This window comes from Capra hircus, chromosome 9 (genome assembly GCF_001704415.2).
Source record: "Capra hircus breed San Clemente chromosome 9, ASM170441v1, whole genome shotgun sequence".
Classification (NCBI taxonomy): domain Eukaryota; kingdom Metazoa; phylum Chordata; class Mammalia; order Artiodactyla; family Bovidae; genus Capra; species Capra hircus.
This window is the reverse complement of record NC_030816.1, coordinates 49,227,009-49,244,883: the sequence shown is the minus strand read 5'-3', so window position 1 is coordinate 49,244,883 and position 17,875 is coordinate 49,227,009.

The following is a 17,875-nucleotide window of genomic DNA, read 5'->3' as shown; positions in this document are numbered from 1 at the left end:
TTTAATAAGTACCTTATAGATACTTATATACACCAGGAGCTTCCCTGATGGCTCAGATGGTAAAGAATCTGCCTGTAATGTGGGAGACCTGGATTCAATCCCCGGGTTGGGAAGATCTCCTGGAGAAGGGAATGGCTACCCACTCCAGTAGCCTGGCCTAGAGAATTCCATGGACAGAGCAGCCTGGCAGGTTACAGTCCATGGGGTCTCAAAGAGTTAGACACAACTGAAAGACTTACTCATTCCTTATAGACACTGTGTTATGGACCAAACAATGTCCCCCCCAATTCCTAAGGTGAAGTTCCAGCTTGCAAAATGTAGCTGTATTTAGAGATAAGGTTTTAAAAGATAATTAAGTTAAAATGCTTCTCAGGTGGCATTAGTGGTTAAGAACCCTCCTGCCAATATAGGAGATATAAGAGATGTGAGTTCAATCCCTGGGTTGGGAAGATCCCCTGGAGGAGAGGAAAGCAACCCACTCCAGCAATCTTGCCTGGAGAATCCCATGGACAGAGGAGGTTGCAAAGAGTCAGACATGACTGAAGTGACTTAGCATACATGTGTAAGTTAAAATGAGGCCATTAAGGTGGGGGCCACAATCCAATATGACTTAGTGTTGTCGTTTTGATGCTAAGTCATGTCTGACTCTATTGTGACCCTATGGACTGTAGCCAGCCAGCCTCCTCTGTCCATAGAATTCTCCAGGCAAGAATACTAGAGTGAGTTGCCATTTCCTTTTCCAGGGGATTTTCGCAACCTAGGGTTCAAACCCACGTCTCCTGATTGGCATGTGGAGTATTTAACACTGAGCCACCAGGGAAGCCCCTTAATCAATAGGGCTAGTGTCCTTATAAGAGGAGGAAGAGACCATGGTGATCCACCTGTGCCCAGGGGAATGACCTTGTCACAGGGCAGCAAGAGCACAGCCATCTGCAAACCAAAAAGAGAGGTATCAGAGGAATCTGACCCTGTTAACACCTTGTTCGTGGACTTCCCACCTCTGGAACCATGAGTGTTCTATTGTTCAAGCCACCCAGTCTGTGGGTTTTTGTTATAGCAGTCCTGGGAAACTAATATGCTTTGTTATTTAGTCACCATACAATCTTCAATGTATATTTTGTCATTCTCATTTTATGGAGGAGGCAGCAGAGGCTCAGAGAAGATGGGTAATTTCCCCAAGCACAAGCAGTTAAGAGAGAAATGAGCCAAAATCTGAATCCAGATGTGACCATAAAGCCAGTGGTCATAGAGCCAGTGCAAGAGTGAGTCTGTGAAGGACCCCAGGTCCAGGGTTCTGTCTACAACACCAGGCTGCCCTGTAACAGTGAGGATGTTATTTCCAATTGATCCTAACAAACAAGAAACCTGAATTGTAATAAACAATTTCTGTTACTAGTGCAATGTCAATATTGCCCAAATGGTGACTAAAGCCATGAAGTTAAAAGATGCTTACTCCTTGGAAGAAAAGCTATGACAAACCTAGATAGCGTATTAAAAAGCAGAGACATTACTTTGCCAACAAAGATCCTTATAGTCAAACCTATGGTTTTTCTGTAGTCATGTATGGATGTGAGAGTTGGACCATAAAGAAGGCTGAATGCCAAAGAATTGATGCTTTTGAGCTGTGGTATTGGAGAAGGCTCTTGAGAGTCCCTTGGAATGCAAGGAGATCAAACCAGTCAATCCTAAAGGAAATAAGTCCTGAATATTCATTAGAAGGGATGATGATGAAGCTGAAGCTCCAATACTTTGGCTACGTGATGCAAAGAGCCAACTCATTTGAAAAGGCCCTGATGCTGGGAAAGATTGAGGGCAGGAGGAGGAGGGGATGATAGAGGATGAGATGGTTAGATGGCATCACCGACTGATGTACATGAGTTTGAGTAAGCTCCAGGAGATGGTGAAGGACAGGGAAGCCTGGTGTCCTGCAGTCCATGGGGTCACAAAGAGTTGGACAGGACTGAGCGTCTGAACAAAATTAGTTTGCAAAAATTTTCTTTGCTCTATGGAAACTGTTGTTTTTATTTATTTATGTTTTACTGTATAACTTTACTCATATTTTGAATGCAACACAGTAGGTTTTTTAAAATTATTATCATAAATAGATAGAGACTAATGTGACTCAAACACAGGCTCTTACTACAACTAAAAACTATAAAACCAACCACAACCTACTTCCTCTAAGAAACATGCCTGTAGAAGCTAATACTAACAACCCAAAGAAATAAACTACCTAACACCTCCTCCTTGAAACTGTGGCCTCTTTCTGCCTTTTCCTGTAATGCACTATTGGTTGGAGATTTGGAAGGGATGCTGGTTCAGTTGCCCGGTGTCTATGGGAGGATGACTTCTCTCCCCAACTTGATGTCTCTGTTGACCCCTCAGGAGGTGCGGCTGAAAATTCAGCATCAAATGGCTTTTAGCATGTAGGTTTCATCCCAGAATCTCCCTCAAGCCTAGCAGTAATGAAGCAATTTCATGTCCTGCCATAATAAATCTGAGTCAAAGTAAAGCCAATGCTCCCTACTTTTCAGTGAGCACAGAGTGCACTGGGGTTTAGATGGATGAGAAAGCTTTTGTGCAGTGCCCTAATCGGAGGAAGACTGGCAGCTCAGTCCCCTGTCAGAAAGCATCTCTAAACACTTTCCCTGTGCTTACTTCCATTTGCATTAGAATTTTGATTGCCAAGGATTTTAAGCTTTGTCTGTGAATTTCTAATCCTTTCTTTCAAAGTTGCTGCTTCAGTTAATGTCTTATTTCTTATGCATTTTGAATTAATTCAACAACTGTTAAAGGAAAAAACAATGTGCATACCTACTACGTACCAAGTCTAAATTAAGGTAAAATGAATGTGCACACCTACTAAGTATAAGTCTAAATCAGGTAAGTACCCCTACATTAGACTTCAGGGGTCTTAGAAAAAACAGGACATGAGCTTTTGCTCTCAAAGAAAATCTATTTAAAAAATTTTTTTTAAGATTTTCTTTGTTGTAGACCATTTTTAAAGTCTTTGTTGAATTTGTTACAATACTGTTTCTGCTTTATGTTTTGGGTTTTTTGGCCATGAGGTAGGTGGGATCTTAGCTCCCCAACCAGAGACTTAACCTGCATTCCCTGCCTTGGAAGGCGATGCCTTAACAACCAAATGCCAGGGAAGTCCCCATCTTTATTTTTATTTTTAAGGTTATTTTAATTCAGAATACCATTACATTTCCTTATCACTCTATTTTATACTATTTATAGGAGAAGGAAATAGCAACCCACTCCAGTATTCTTGCCTAGAGAATCCTGTGGACAAGGGAGCCTGGTGGGTTGCTGTCCATAGGGCCACATAGAGTCGGACACAACTGAAGCAACTTAGCATGCATGCATGCATGCTATTTATGAGTATAAGTATGTATGTATATACATATGTATTTGTGTATTTATATGCTTATTGTCCATTTCCCCAACCAAAGTGAAGCTCCATGAAGGCATAGATCTAGTTGCTTTGCTCACTACTGTGTCACCAGACTTGAAATAGTGCCTGACATCATGTAGACATCCATAAAGAATGAGTAATTCATAGTTAACAACCACTGGTACAGTACACTGAATAGGTATGAGAACATTACATCTCTTTTCCTCTAAGGCCACTAGTTTAATGACTGAGTTGAAAAAGAATGGACACAAGCTCACCTGTATTTTTTTTTTTTATTTTCTTAGAAGAGATTTTTGAATATCTGTTGAAACCCATCTGAAGCTGCAATGGTTTAATGGTTGGAGCAATTTCCACAAATTCTCAGTAGAGTAAGTGCTTTCCCAAGAATACTTCTGACTTAGTTTATTTGGGTTGCTCCTACAGAATACCACAGACTGGGTGGCTTAAACAACAAATATTTATTTCTCATAGTTCTGGAGGTTTGAAGTCCAAGATTAACATGTCTGCAGATTCTGAGTCAGCCAAGAACCCACTACCTGGTTCACAGGTTCTTTTTATTTTTCTAATAGCATCTTTTAAAAAATCTTTTAATTTTGTATTGATATATAGCTGATTCACAATGTTGCAATAGTTTCAGGTGAACAGTAAATATATATCTATGTATATATACATGTCCCAGTAAAGGGATTTAGCCATGTATCCATTTTTCCACTGAGTTCTCATGGTGGAAACAGCAAAAGAGCTCTCTGGGGCCTCTTTCATAAGGGCACTAATCCTAATCATGAGGGCTCCACCCTCATGATGTCATCACCTCCCACAGGCCCTGCCTCACATCACCCCAACTCACATTGGGATTTAGCTTTCAACTTATAAAATTTTGAGAGACACAAACATTTAGTCAATTGTACCATCTGTACCATCTCCTTGAGTTGAAAAAGTAGAAAACATCTTCCTGTGGGTTCCATACCAACTCTTTATAACCCAGCATCCAAAACATCTGCTGCAATGATCTTGCTCTGAATGACACAGAATTTAACAGAAACAACTTGTCAAGTGGCTCTTCAGGAAAGCCTCTGTAAAGATTTATCTTTACCACCTTGAAAAATTCTTCAATCAGAATTGGTCTCCACCTTGCATATGACTTCTGTGGTAAAAAAAAATATTGTGTCTCCTGAGGCCCTGCTTCTTCATCAAGAGGCTCTTTAGTTCTTCTTCACTTTCTACCAGAAGGGTGGTGTCATCTATATATCTGAGGTTATGGATATTTCTCCCGGCAATCTTGATTCTAGCTTGTGCTTCTTCCAGCCCAGCATTTCTCATGATGTACTCTGCATATAAGTTAAATAAGCAGGGTGACAATATACAGCCTTGACACACTCCTTTTCCTATTTGGAACCAGTCTGTTGTTCCATGTTCAGTTCTAACTGTTGCTTCCTAATCTGCATACAGGTTTCTCAAGAGGCAGGTCAGGCGGTCTGGTATGCCCATCTCTTTCAGAATTTTCCACAGTTTATTGTGACCAACACAGTCAAAGGCTTTGGCATAGTCAATAAAGCAAAAATAGATGTTTTTCTGGAACTCTCTTGCTTTTTCCATGATCCAGCAGATGTTGGCAATCTGATCTCTGGTTCTTCTGCCTTTTCTAAAACCAGCTTGAACATCTGGAAGTTACTGAAGCCTGGCTTGGAGAATTTTGAGCATCACTTTGCTCAAAATTAGTGTGTGAGAAAAGTGAGATTGTGTAGTAGTTTGAGCATTCTTTGGCATTGTCATTGTTTGGGACAGGAATGAAAACTGACCTTTTCCAGTCCTGTGGCCACTGCTGAGTTTTCCAAATTTGCTGGCATATTGAGTGCAGCACTTTCACAGCATCATCTTTCAGGATTTGAAATAGCTCAACTGGAATTCTATCACCTCCACTAGCTTTGTTTGTAGTGATGCTTCCTAAGGCCCACTTGACTTCACATTTCAGGATGTCTGGCTCTAGGTGAGTGTGAGTGATCACACCATTATGATTATCTTGGTCTTGAAGATCTTTTTTGTACAGTTCTTCTGTGTATTCTTGCCACCTCTTCTTAATATCTTCTGCTTCTGTTAGGTCCATACCATTTCTGTCCTTTATCGAGCCCATCTTTGCATGAAATGTTCCCTTGGTATCTCTAATTTTCTTGAAGAGATCTCTAGTCTTTCCCACTCTATTGTTTCCCTCTATTTTTTTTTTTTTGCATTTATTGCTGAGGAAGATTTTCTTATATATAGTTGCATTTTATTAAGTATGCCCTTTTCTTAGACTGTTAAATGTGTCCAGTGTTCTTAAGAGGCACTCAGAGAAACTTTTTTAAGGTCTCTGAATAGAAGATGCTTCCATAGCATGCCATATAAAAATTTACCCAAGTTTCAGGGTTGACAGATGGTGCTGCTCTGCAATGTAAACAGCAATATCCTCATGAGACTATTGATTTTGTTTGTGAAATATAAATCCCTAAACAGTGACTGATGGGCTGGTGAGAAGTGCTTCTTTAATAATTCAATAATTTCATTTAAAGATCTGGTCCTAAGTGAAACAGGAGTGATGGGTGACAGGCCTGACTATGGACTGAATTTAAGTCTTATATTAAAAACAAGACCATGGTTTCCTTTGTCCATGTTTATCTATGTTTTTTGCTTCAAGATAAAGTCTTTCAGTGTATGAACTCCAAGAAATAGCACAAATGACATCAGTTCTTCAATGTGTCTCAGAGAAGTCATTTTAAGCTCAATCTGTCCAATTTCAAGGCAATGGCTTTGTTCATTTGCTTACTAGGTAGACTCAAACATTGATCTATTCTGCCTGCTGCAATTTAGCTTTCTTTTTTCTTAGCAGGCTCTCATTTCAATAGAGAATGGAGTGCTTATTGGGAGTAGAAGCAAAGATTATTCTAACACAGAACTTCATTACAGCTAAGAATGACATATTGTCTTCCTTTGATGTATTAGAAGCAACAACCAACAGAAACTCTAGAAAACAAGTTAAGAACTTGTAACTAAAGAGCTTCTTGATGAGAATGAAAGAGGAGAGTGAAAAAGCTGGTTTAAAACTCAATATTCAAAAAACAAAGATCATGGCATCCAGTCCCATCACTTCACGGCAAACATATGCAGAAAAAGTGGAAACAGTGACAGATTTTATTTTCATGGGCTCCAAAATCACTGAAGACAGTGACTGTAGCCACAAAATTAAAAGACGCTTGCTCCTTGGAATAAAAGGTATGACAAACCTAGACAGCGTATTAAAAAGCAGAGATATTACTTTGCCAACAAAGGTATATAATAGCCAAAGTTATGGTTTTTCCAGTAGTCATGTAAGGATGTGTAATTTGGACCATAAAGAAAGCTGAGCACTAAAGAACTGATGTTTTCAAACTGTGGTGCTGGAGAAGACTCTTGAGAATCTCTTGGACAGCAAGGAGATCCAACCAGTCAATCCTAAAGCAAATCAACCCTGAATATTCACTGGAAGGACTGATGCTGATGCTGAAGCTGAATCTCCAATCCTGTGGCCACCTGATACATAGAGCTGACTCACTGGAAAAGACCCTGATGCTGAGAAAGATTGAGGGTGGGAAGAAAAGGGAGAGACAGAGGATGAGATGGTTGGATGGCATCACTGACTCAATGGACATGAGTTTGAGCAAACTCCAGGAGATAGTGAAGGAGAGGGTGTGTTGCAGTCCATGGGGCCACAAAGAGTCGGATTCAACAACTGAACAACAACAACAAAATCATGGCAACTCTTGGAGACACAACTAACACTAACCCTAGTGTACCTTCTGGCATTTTTATATTTCTTATCCAAGCAAGACAAAGTCCTGTAGAATCAAATTGATTTATTTTACCTTGATTTACTTCAGAAGAGATTTAAACCATCAGCAAATCCATGTATTATGGTTTTTACGTATATTTACAATATTTATATATTTACAAAGTAGTTATATACCTATGTTTTGCACACTTTGTTGTTTTCTTAGGGACTCCTAGGTCATCAAACAGATGTGATAGCTCTTGCTGCTGCTGCTGCTAAGTTGCTTCAGTCGTGTCCGACTCTATGCGACCCCATAGACGGCAGCCCACTGGGCTCCTCTGTCCCTGAGATTCTCCAGGCAAGTACACTGGAGTGGGTTGCCATTTCCTCCTCCAATGCATGAAAGTGAAAAGTGAAAGTGAAGTCGCTCAGTCGTGCCCAACTCTTAGTGACCCCATGGACTGCAGCCTACCAGGCTTCTCCGTCCATGGGATTTTTCAGGCAAGAGTACTAGAGTGGGTTGTCATTGCCTTCTCGTGATACCTCTTAAAGTAACACAATTTAGGGTCACAGAATAAACACATGTACAATTTATTCTTTTTGGTAGATCTCAGAAAAAAAATTTTGATATGCTGGTGAACTCTAATGGGCAAGTAGCTTTGATTAAATAAATAACCCATGAGACTGAGCAGTAAAATGTCAACACAAGGCAGTCTACTAACACTGTTGAGAAATGGTAATTAATTTATGGTCTTTAGCAGTGGCATAGATATTTGTATTTCATTTTGTAGATATTTATGTCAGCTTATACCAAATTAAATTAAACCAGAAATTATGTAGTAAATCTCTACAGTTCACACAGTGCTGGACTAAAAATTAGGAATAAAACAAAAAAGTGGAAGACATGCTTAGATTCTCAGAGAAAATATAGTGTAGTTTGGAGAGGGAAGACATAAGTAAATTTGAAATATAGCAGCTGTATGTGTCAACACATCAGGAATGTTGTAAGGTATCACATCATCAGTTATGTACCATTTTTATCAGCATCCATCATGACTTACTATTGTTTGGTGAGGAATACTAGGTAAGGAAAAATGGTGCTAGAATAAGGCCTGGGGATACCAAGAAGGTGTAAATTCTGGCCTCTACACAGTAAACCAATGATTTAACCTGGCAGATTGGTTGCTAAATGACATCTTTGCCAAAGCAGAAAGTCCCTTGAACAGGAAAGGGAGAGAACTGAGGGCTAGGATGTTCTGACAAGTTTTATGGAGGAGGAGAACTCAAACTTGAAGTACAGATAGCATACGGCTAACCAAAGGACGGGGAGGTGATGACTCAGGTGGGGATGAAGGCTGGAGCTAGTATCCTCACAGGGCATTGAGGGTGAGTCTGGAGAAGTGATTCATGTAACTGGGACCATACTGTATAGATTCTGAGGGTTGAAGAGCCTGGACTCAGCTGTCCTGGGGAGAGTACCAGCTGATCAGGAAGACAGATCAGACAGAAGAGCAGCAGGTGGACTAGGGTAGCGTGCAGAGGTATAGGGAAGTAAGACTGGCGGGAGGCCCTCGTGAGGGGCTAAGTCACCAGCACGCCTCCCTGGACTACATCACAGACTTCACCAGGGACAGGACAGCACCTCGATTTTTATTTGCTTCCTCATTGCTTTTCCTGAATACATGCAGCCCATAACATTTGTATGCTTAGTTGCTCAGGTGTGTCCAACTCTCTGGGATTTCATGGGCTACAGCCCTTCAGGTTCCTCTGTCCATGGAATTCTCTAGATAAGAATACTGGAGTGGGTAGCCATTTCCTTCTCCAGGAGATCTTTCAAATCCAGGAGTCGAACCCAGGTATCCTGCACTGCCGGTGGATTCTTTATTCTCTGAGCCACCAGGGAAGCCCCCATAATGTATAAAGCTGTATAATAATCCCTGTAGGACCACTAACTTATGAGCCATCTAAAGACAGGTGCTGTCCTTTGCCACTGATAACTGTATCTGACCTCTTGGAACAAGAGCGCTTTGTGAATAAGACAAGTTAGAGAAACCTAAGGAGGTTTGTTCAGAGGTCATTTGCTGGTCAGCTGATAAACTCAGTGACTACTGAGCCTAGTCGCAAGCAATCATTATTGAATTACCTGCTAATAACAACTGGCTGGGAGAACAAAAGGAGCAGTCTAAGCACAATGCAAATGCAAATTACTAGCTTCCTGGAGAGCTCATCAAAGAAAACTTAGGTTTTAATTAAACTGTGACCAAGTTAATTGAAAGTTACTGTATTGTGTGACAGATAATTATCAAGTAGAACAGTATTTATTTTGCTGCATTATCTTGACTATATCTCCTTTTCCTTTTCTGAAAATGTACCAGTCCTTTTAGCCTTTTAGTTAACAGTCCTAGGCCAAAAAATTACGTTAGCAGAGTATATTAAACATTCATTTAATTCAAGCACAATCAGGGAAGCTTGAATTTTTCTTTTTTCTCTATTTTAAATTCTCGAGAGAAGTTTTACTGTGGCACATCTATTTTATTCCCATGAGTTTTCCTTTTTTTTTTTTTTAAATAAAATGTGGTAATAATGGTAACTAATGATAGTAACAATAATAATGAGAGCTGTCATTTCTCTCCCTCATCTCAGGATCATTTTGTGCTGAGTGTTCACAACTGAGTCATAACTGTCTAGGTTAAAGGATTGTTCCTGGGGTTTATCTTGTTCAGCAAATAAAGAAGCCTTTTAATTCAATTGGGTTCTTGGCTGATTTGTCTCTCGGTGTGATTAATCAATGGGAACTAGGGGCCCAATTCACATTTTCACTTAAGTGGATAGTAATATTGAGTGTGGGTGTGGTTGTTGAGAAGGGGGTGTTAAAATGGGGTCACTGACTTAAAGATCATTTCTTCCTGATTTTGTCCCTTAACTTTATCTTCCCCAGCAAGCTTTCTGGTAACTGATTCTCCTGGTTGTGAAAACCTACAGGGAACAGACAGGTAGGTGGCAATTTCTCTTTAGTAGACAGTTCCCATTAATTTCGTTATTTCTCATCAACTGTGGATGTACACCCGGAGGTGATCTGAGTAAAGGTAAATGATCCACAATTTGTTTCACTTTATATCCAATACTTTTTCAAAAGCACTTGTGATCAGTATCTAACAGAAGCGTAATAGACATCTGAAGTGGGAAGAAGATGTGGGGGCTATGCTGTTTACCCCCCAGTCCCTCCTCCCATCCCTATCTACATTAGACACGATGGTCCCTTCTCTCCTTCAAGGTGTCTGAGCTGGAAGATCCTGCGATAGCCCCTAGGAAATCCATTTCAACACTAATATCCCTCATGGCCAAGAGAGTCATTTGGTTCATAATATAATCTGGTTCCTCCTCCTCATGTTGAAAGCCCTTAATGACCCCATGTATTCCCTTAGCAGGACTGAGGGTATTCTGTCAAGATGCCATGATGGATGATACACTGGGTGACCTTCTGGGACTTTTCTCAAGGCAGAGAAAGTAGAATGAACGGATGGGAGGAGGCAGAGGCATACTCTTATTTGCTGTGGCTGCAAAGGGAGGAAGGTTCAGGGAGGAGATGCTGAGTGAGACTCCGCCCTCCAGCTGCCCTCCTTCTTTCCCCTTCCAGTCCCCACGGCCCCTCCCTCCGGGGAAGCAGTGGCAGACCCTGGGATTGGGGGCAGTGCCCTTAGCAAGGGACTGTATCCTCCTATCTTCCACTCTGAAATCTTAACAAAAGGAGAATCCTTTAGGGAAAGAAGGGAAATCTCTCTCCTCCTCTGTGCTTAGGAGTCGCTGTTTTCAGGACTCTGACTTCATTGTTATACATTTCCTGGGGTGCCTCCTCTGATGCAGACATTATACAAATTAGAGTACGCTTCATATTAAATAACTTGTGGGCATTTCCCCCTCATTTTAGTGTTTTCCAACAAAAGTTAAAGGAAAAAAAAAAAGAAAGAAAAGGCACTCACTAGATTTAAAGGAACTCGTAAGAAGCTGTGACAACTGAGTCAAGTCCCGGCTCACTTGAAAAGTATGGGGCAGATTCTCGTCCCTGGAAAGGAGTCTTGCCAAAGCCACCCCACTACACAGGCTACTTTCCGTTTGCCTAGAAGCGACCTCAGAATAGCCAGAGCCCAGTTTGGATTTGCAGCATATGTATTTGCAAGAAACAGCTGCTGCTGCTAAGTCGCTTCAGTCATGTCTGACTCTGTGCGACCCCATAGACAGCAGCCCAATAGGCTGCCCCATCCCTGGAATTCTCCAGGCAAGAACACTGGAGTGGGTTGCCATTTCCTTCTCCAATGCATGAAAGTGAAAAGTGAAAGTGAAGTAGCTCAGTCGTGTCTGACTCTTTGCGACCCCAAGGACTGTAGCCTACCAGGCTTTTCCGTCCATGGGATTTTCCAGGCAAGAGTACTGGAGTGGGATGCCATTGTCTTCTCCGTTAGTTCCCTTATCAGGGATCAAACCCAAGTCCACTGCAGCGGAAATGCAGAACTTAAACCACTGAACCACCAGGGAAATCCCTAGTTGAGCCTTCTTTTAAGAGTTTTACCCTTGTAGTTTCTTGGAGGAAAAAAAAAGAATAAGGTACAGGTTATTTCTAATGATGGCCAGAGCAATTTCTGGACTGAGAAAGGCAAGAAGGCAGGATGAGAAATATCCCATAAGGAAAAGAACATAATGATCCCTTCTGGGTTTTCAGGAGCTTTTTTACAGATTGGTTTCTGTTGGGCACTTATGAGCCAGTGTTTGGGTGGGTTGCTGAGTGGGTCTAGAAAAAAAGCTCATTTCACTGCTTAGAGTGCAGGAAGCTAGGGATGTGAGGTACAAAGTCAAACTGAGGGGAAAATGCAAATGATAATCACGTTTCCTTGAATAGATTCTATAAGCTCTTCATTTCTCTGGCCAGCTTAGACGCATGGCAGTTTTCTCTCTGGACCAGTATGTCATTTATTTTAGTTCTACTAAGTCAAACACCACTGGAAAACGATTGGTATTCTTACCAACTGAGAACCATCTGCTCTTTACTAGACAACAGCGATTCTGTTCTCTCTCTCTCCACCTCCTGCTTCTCTCCGTTTTCTCATATATTTTCAATCGCATGCATTCTCTTCTCTGTGAATAGAAGACAGTCAACACCAGAGGAATTATCCTTTTGGATACATTTTTTTCCCTCAGGCATTGGAATTTTAAATTGTTGTTTGTTCCCTTTTAGAGTTTTGATCATCTATATGTAAAATAACATGCTTATCTGTAACATTGGCAGAGGCAAATGCAGTCTTCTGGAAAGCCTCTCTATATTCCTTAGATAAACCATGAGTCACTTTTTAGCTGCTGACCATTTTATGTCATAATATTTTCCTTATTCCTCAAAAAATCAGGTTAAAAAATGGTAAATAGTTTCCAGAGAAGGTGACTGGTAACAGATGAGGGAAACAAAACAGTTTTAATGTAAACTTACTCTCCCGTCTGCTCTGAGACCCCAAAGAAAGACTTCACAGCCAAGTTCAAGGCATTTTCAGTTACAACTTTGGAGGCCCAAATTCATTCCTGGGCTGCTGGTGTTTACTTGGCACTTGTGGCTTTGACACCTGTGTTCAAGTTCCATTTCTCATTTATTTGCCCATAAATGAGACATAAATGAGGTTTATAGGAAACTGTGCAAGACTTAAAGCAATGGGGTGTGGGTTTGAGTGCAACTCTATGGCCAGTTGCAAACATCTGTGAACTTGAGTTTCCATAACCATAAAATGCAACTGATACCTGTACAACAAAGGTGTTAGGAAGATTAGCGAGGACAGTGTATGGATCAGCAGCTTGAAATCAGCTGCTGATCAATAAATGTCAGTTGAAATTTAATCTGCAGTTACTAAAGTGAAGGTGATAAATGAGATCATAATCTGGATAATTCATCCTTGTGCATCAATTATTTGGATTCCTCGCAAAAAAAGAAAATCTCAGGATTCAATTATCTGTATAATGATTCAATTCTGCTCTGTACCTTCTAAACAACCTTAAAATTTAACAGGCGATCACATTCTTTCTGTAATTACTTGCAGAGAAAAAAGGGTTAATGAACTGTCTTTCCCAATACATCCAAAGATTTTTTTCTTTAATGACACCATTAGAGTCAGAATCTAAAGTAACATGTCAGCCCCACATCAAAATAAACCTGCTATTATTATCCAAAATTCTCTGGGCTTATTAAGATGTTATGAATTTAATTAGCAGAATTTCCATCACCTCTCACTCTATTTGTAGTGACCAGAGCATAAAATCATTGTTAAAACCATCTATTAATCAATTTGCTCTTCTACTTTTTGGTAATTGAGTTTCCCAGGTAAAACAGTATATCAACTTTAACCCTTTTCTATTCAATTAAAGCTTTCCTTTTCCTAGCCAGGACCATTTATGCCATTTTGAATTAAGACAGTTCATGCTTAGAATGTTAATCATTAAAATAATTTTTAAAAATTTTGAATAGCAGCCTTTAGTTTTCACACTCTTTAAAGTCCTTATGCCCTAATAATTCTTGGAGTCATCTAAGACCCTCTGTAATCATGTAATTGAGCATTTTAATTTTGATATATAGATTTCCTATTAACTTATTAATGACATAAACATAAATTATAAAAATACCCTCCTCCTCTCCCAATACCTTTAATACTTCACCAATATTCTTGGCCTTCAAACAAGTTCCCCTTTGGCCTAATTTCATTACTTCATCAATTTTAGCTATTGTGATCCATAGAATCAATAAAATGTCATATAGTTTCTGTCAAATTTCCTTTTAAAATGGCATCTTTTATATAAAAAATTTTAAGCAGTATATTTTATATCTTTGCTTTTTCCCACACTTATTATAAGTATCTCTCGAGGTTCAATATTGTAGTCTTTTGGAGACCAGGTAGAAAAAAATAAAAATGCTCAAATGAGGTAATTGGAAAAGTTTCAGTAAATGAACTCATAAAAAAGTATGGGCAGGCTTGAGGGAGATAAAAAGGTATGGGAATGCATTGCAGAGCTAGCCATGATGGGGAGCCATTACCAGGGCAGGCAGGAAGGGGCAAGGGGAGGAAGCAATCACTGGAATCTGAAGACAGTAACTGTACCTAGGAGACAGGACTGACTGATAAGACCTAGGTCTTCATTGGAGACACAGTCAGTTCAAGGTGACCCCAATCAATCAGATTGATTATATTCTTTGCAGCCAAAGATGGAGAAGCTCTATACAGCCAACAAAAACAAGGTCAGGAGCTGACTGTGGCTCAGATCATGAACTTCTTGTTACCAAATTTCAGACTTAAATTGAAGAAAGTAGGGAAAACCTCTAGACCATTCAGGTATGACCTAAATCAAATCCCTTATGACTAAACAGTAGAAGTGAGAAATAGATTTAAGGGACTAGATCTGATAGATAGAGTGCCTGATGAACTATGGACGGAGGTTTGTGACATTGTACAGGAGACAGGGATCAAGACCATCCCCATGGAAAAGAAATGCAAAAAAGCAAAATGGCTGTCTGGGGAGGCCTTACAAATAGCTGTGAAAAGAAGGGAAGTGAAAAGCCAAGGAGAAAAGAAAAGGTATAAGCATCTAAATGCAGAGTTCCAGAGAATAGCAAGAAGAGATAAGAAAGCCTTCTTCAGTGACCAGTGCAAAGAAATAGAGGAAAAGAACAGAATGGGAAAGACTACAGATCTCTTCAAGAAAATTAGAGATACCAAGGAAAAATTTCATGCAAAGATGGGCTCGATAAAGGACAGAAATGGTATGGACCTAACAGAAGCAGAAGATATTAAGAAGAGGTGGCAAGAATACACAGAAGAACTATACAAAAAAAGATCTTCATGACCCAGATAATCATGATGGTGTGATCACTCACCTAGAGCCAGACATCTTGGAATGTGAAGTCAAGTGGGCCTTAGAAAGCATCACTATGAACAAAGCTAGTGGAGGTGATGGAATTCCAGTTGAGCTATTTCAAATCCTGAAAGATGATGTTGTGAAAGTGCTGCACTCAACATGCCAGAAAATTTGGAAAACTCAGCAGTGGCCACAGGACTGGAAAGGGTCAGTTTTCATTCCAATCCCAAAGAAAGGCAATGCCAAAGAATGCTCAAACTACCCCACAATTGCACTCATCTCACATGCTAGTAAAGTAATGCTCAAAATTCTCCAAGCCAAGCTTTAGCAATATGTGAACCGTGAACTCCCTGATGTTCAAGCTGGTTTTAGAAAAGGCAGAGGAACCAGAGATCAAATTGCCAACATCTTCTGGATCATGGAAAAAGCAAGAGAGTTCCAGAAAAACATCTATTTCTGCTTTATTGACTATGCCAAAACCTTTGACTGTGTGGATCACAATAAACTGTGGAAAATTCTGAGAGAGATGGGAATATCAGACCACCTGACCTGCCTCTTGAGAAATCTGTATGCAGGTCCAGAAGCAACAGTTAGAACTGGACATGGAACAACAGACTGGTTCCAAATAGGAAAAGGAGTACATCAAGGCTGTATATTGTCACCCTGCTTATTTAACATATATGCAGAGTACATCATGAGAAACTCTGGACTGGAAGAAACAGAAGCTGGAATCAAGATTGCCAGGAGAAATATCCATAACCTCAGATATATAGATAATACCACCCTTATGGCAGAAAGTGAAGAAGAACTAAAAAGCCTCTTGATGAAAGTGAAAGAAGAGAGTGAAAAAGTTGGCTTAAAGCTCAACATTCAGAAAACGAAGATCATGGCATCTGGTCCCATCACTTCATGGGAAATAGATGGGGAAACAGTGGAAACAGTGTCAGACTTTATTTTTTGGGGCTCCAAAACCACTGCGGATGGTGATTGCAGCCATGAAACTAAAAGACACTTACTCCTTGGAAGAAAATTTATGACCAACCTACACAGCATATTCAAAAGCAGAGACATTACTTTGCCGACTAAGGTCTGTCTAGTCAAGGCTATGGTTTTTCCTGTGATCATGTATGGATGTGAGAGTTGGACTGTGAAGAAAGCTGAGCACCAAAGAATTGCTGCTTTTGAACTGTGGGTGTTGGAGAAGACTCTTGAGAGTCCCTTGGACTGCAAGGAGATCCAACCAGTCCATTCTGAAGGAGATCAGCCCTGGGATTTCTTTGGAAGGAAAGATGCTAAAGCTGAAACTCCAGTACTTTGGCCACCTCATGCGAAGAGTTGACTCATTGGAAAAGACTCTGATGCTGGGAGGGATTGGGGGCAGGAGGACAAGGGGACGACAGAGGATGAGATGGTTGGATGGCATCACTGACTCGATGGACGTGAGTCTGAGTGAACTCCGGGAGTTGGTGATGGACAGGGAGGCCTTGCGTGCTGCGATTCATGGGGTCGCAAACAGTCGGACACGACTGAGTGACTGAATTGAACTGAACTGATACCCTAAGGCCATTCCCTCCTGCCCCCCACCCTTCCAGGTCCTACTGGGTGTCCCCCCAGTGACCAGTTGCAACCAGAAGCTAGAGGCCAAGAGTGCCTTTCAGTGAAGCTTGTACAAGCCAGCCTTCTGTGGCACAAAGTGAAACGGAGTGGTAGAGCATGACCCTGCAGGAGCTGAGGGTCAATACCAGGTACAGGTATGAAACACTTAGGTCTCAAACTCTTTGCTTGTGATCCTTTAAAATCTATTCATTTTAATGGAAAAAACATTGATGGTCTACTAGATGAATGCCACTCTGGTGGGTTCTGAGGGTATAAAGATAATCAGAAGGACTTCCCTGGTGGTCCCATGGTTAAGAATCTGCCTTCCAATGTAGGGGACATGGGTTTAATCCCTGGTCAGGGAACTAAGATTCCACATGCCTTGGGGCAACTAAGCCTGTGCACTGCAAGGAAGACCCAGTGTAGCCATTAAAAAAGAAGAAAAAAGATAATTAGAACTGGACAAGGGTGAGACAAGGAAGGCACCTGGGGTCATGTGCATGAACTTGAATGAGTGTCTCCTTAGATTTTGCACTGGAGGTGTTTCAATCTAGTCTAAGTCCTGCAGATAAGACTCCATCCCTGCCTTCAGAAATTTTTCAGTCTAGTCAAACAAACACAAATAAAAAGAATTATAACACCATAGGCTCAGCTCCAAGAGCCGTGCTTACAAGATAAGAAGTAATATTATGAAAGCCAAGATGCCTAGACACTAGAAATCTCAATTCCAGGAATCTGAAATGGCTCTCCTGAAGGCAGGTCATCTAAGTTGGGTCTTGAAAGACAAGTAAGATTGTGAGAGATTTATTTGGTCAACTTGTATTGACTGAATTTCTATTATGTGCTAAGTGCTGTTTTAAATGGTAGGGGAAGAGCAGAAACCAAGGAGAAAAGGCTCCTGTTCTCATGGAACTTATGTTCTGGTGGGAACAAAAAACTGCAAGAAAGTAAACAAACAAGAGTGTATCAAGAAAAGAAAGGCACTGGATATCCAGAGGCAATTCTCCACAGGTGTTTTGCATGTTCTGCATTTCTTGTGAGCAGAGGTGTTTCTGCCCTCCTGTTCTGAACTGTCTTTTCAGGTTTGTACAGCAAACCACCTCAGAGGACAGAGTACACTCCTGTGGAGCAAGGAGATTTGTTTCCTGTCCAGTACAGAAGCTCAGGGTTCTTCAGTGCTAACAGCGCCCAGTGTG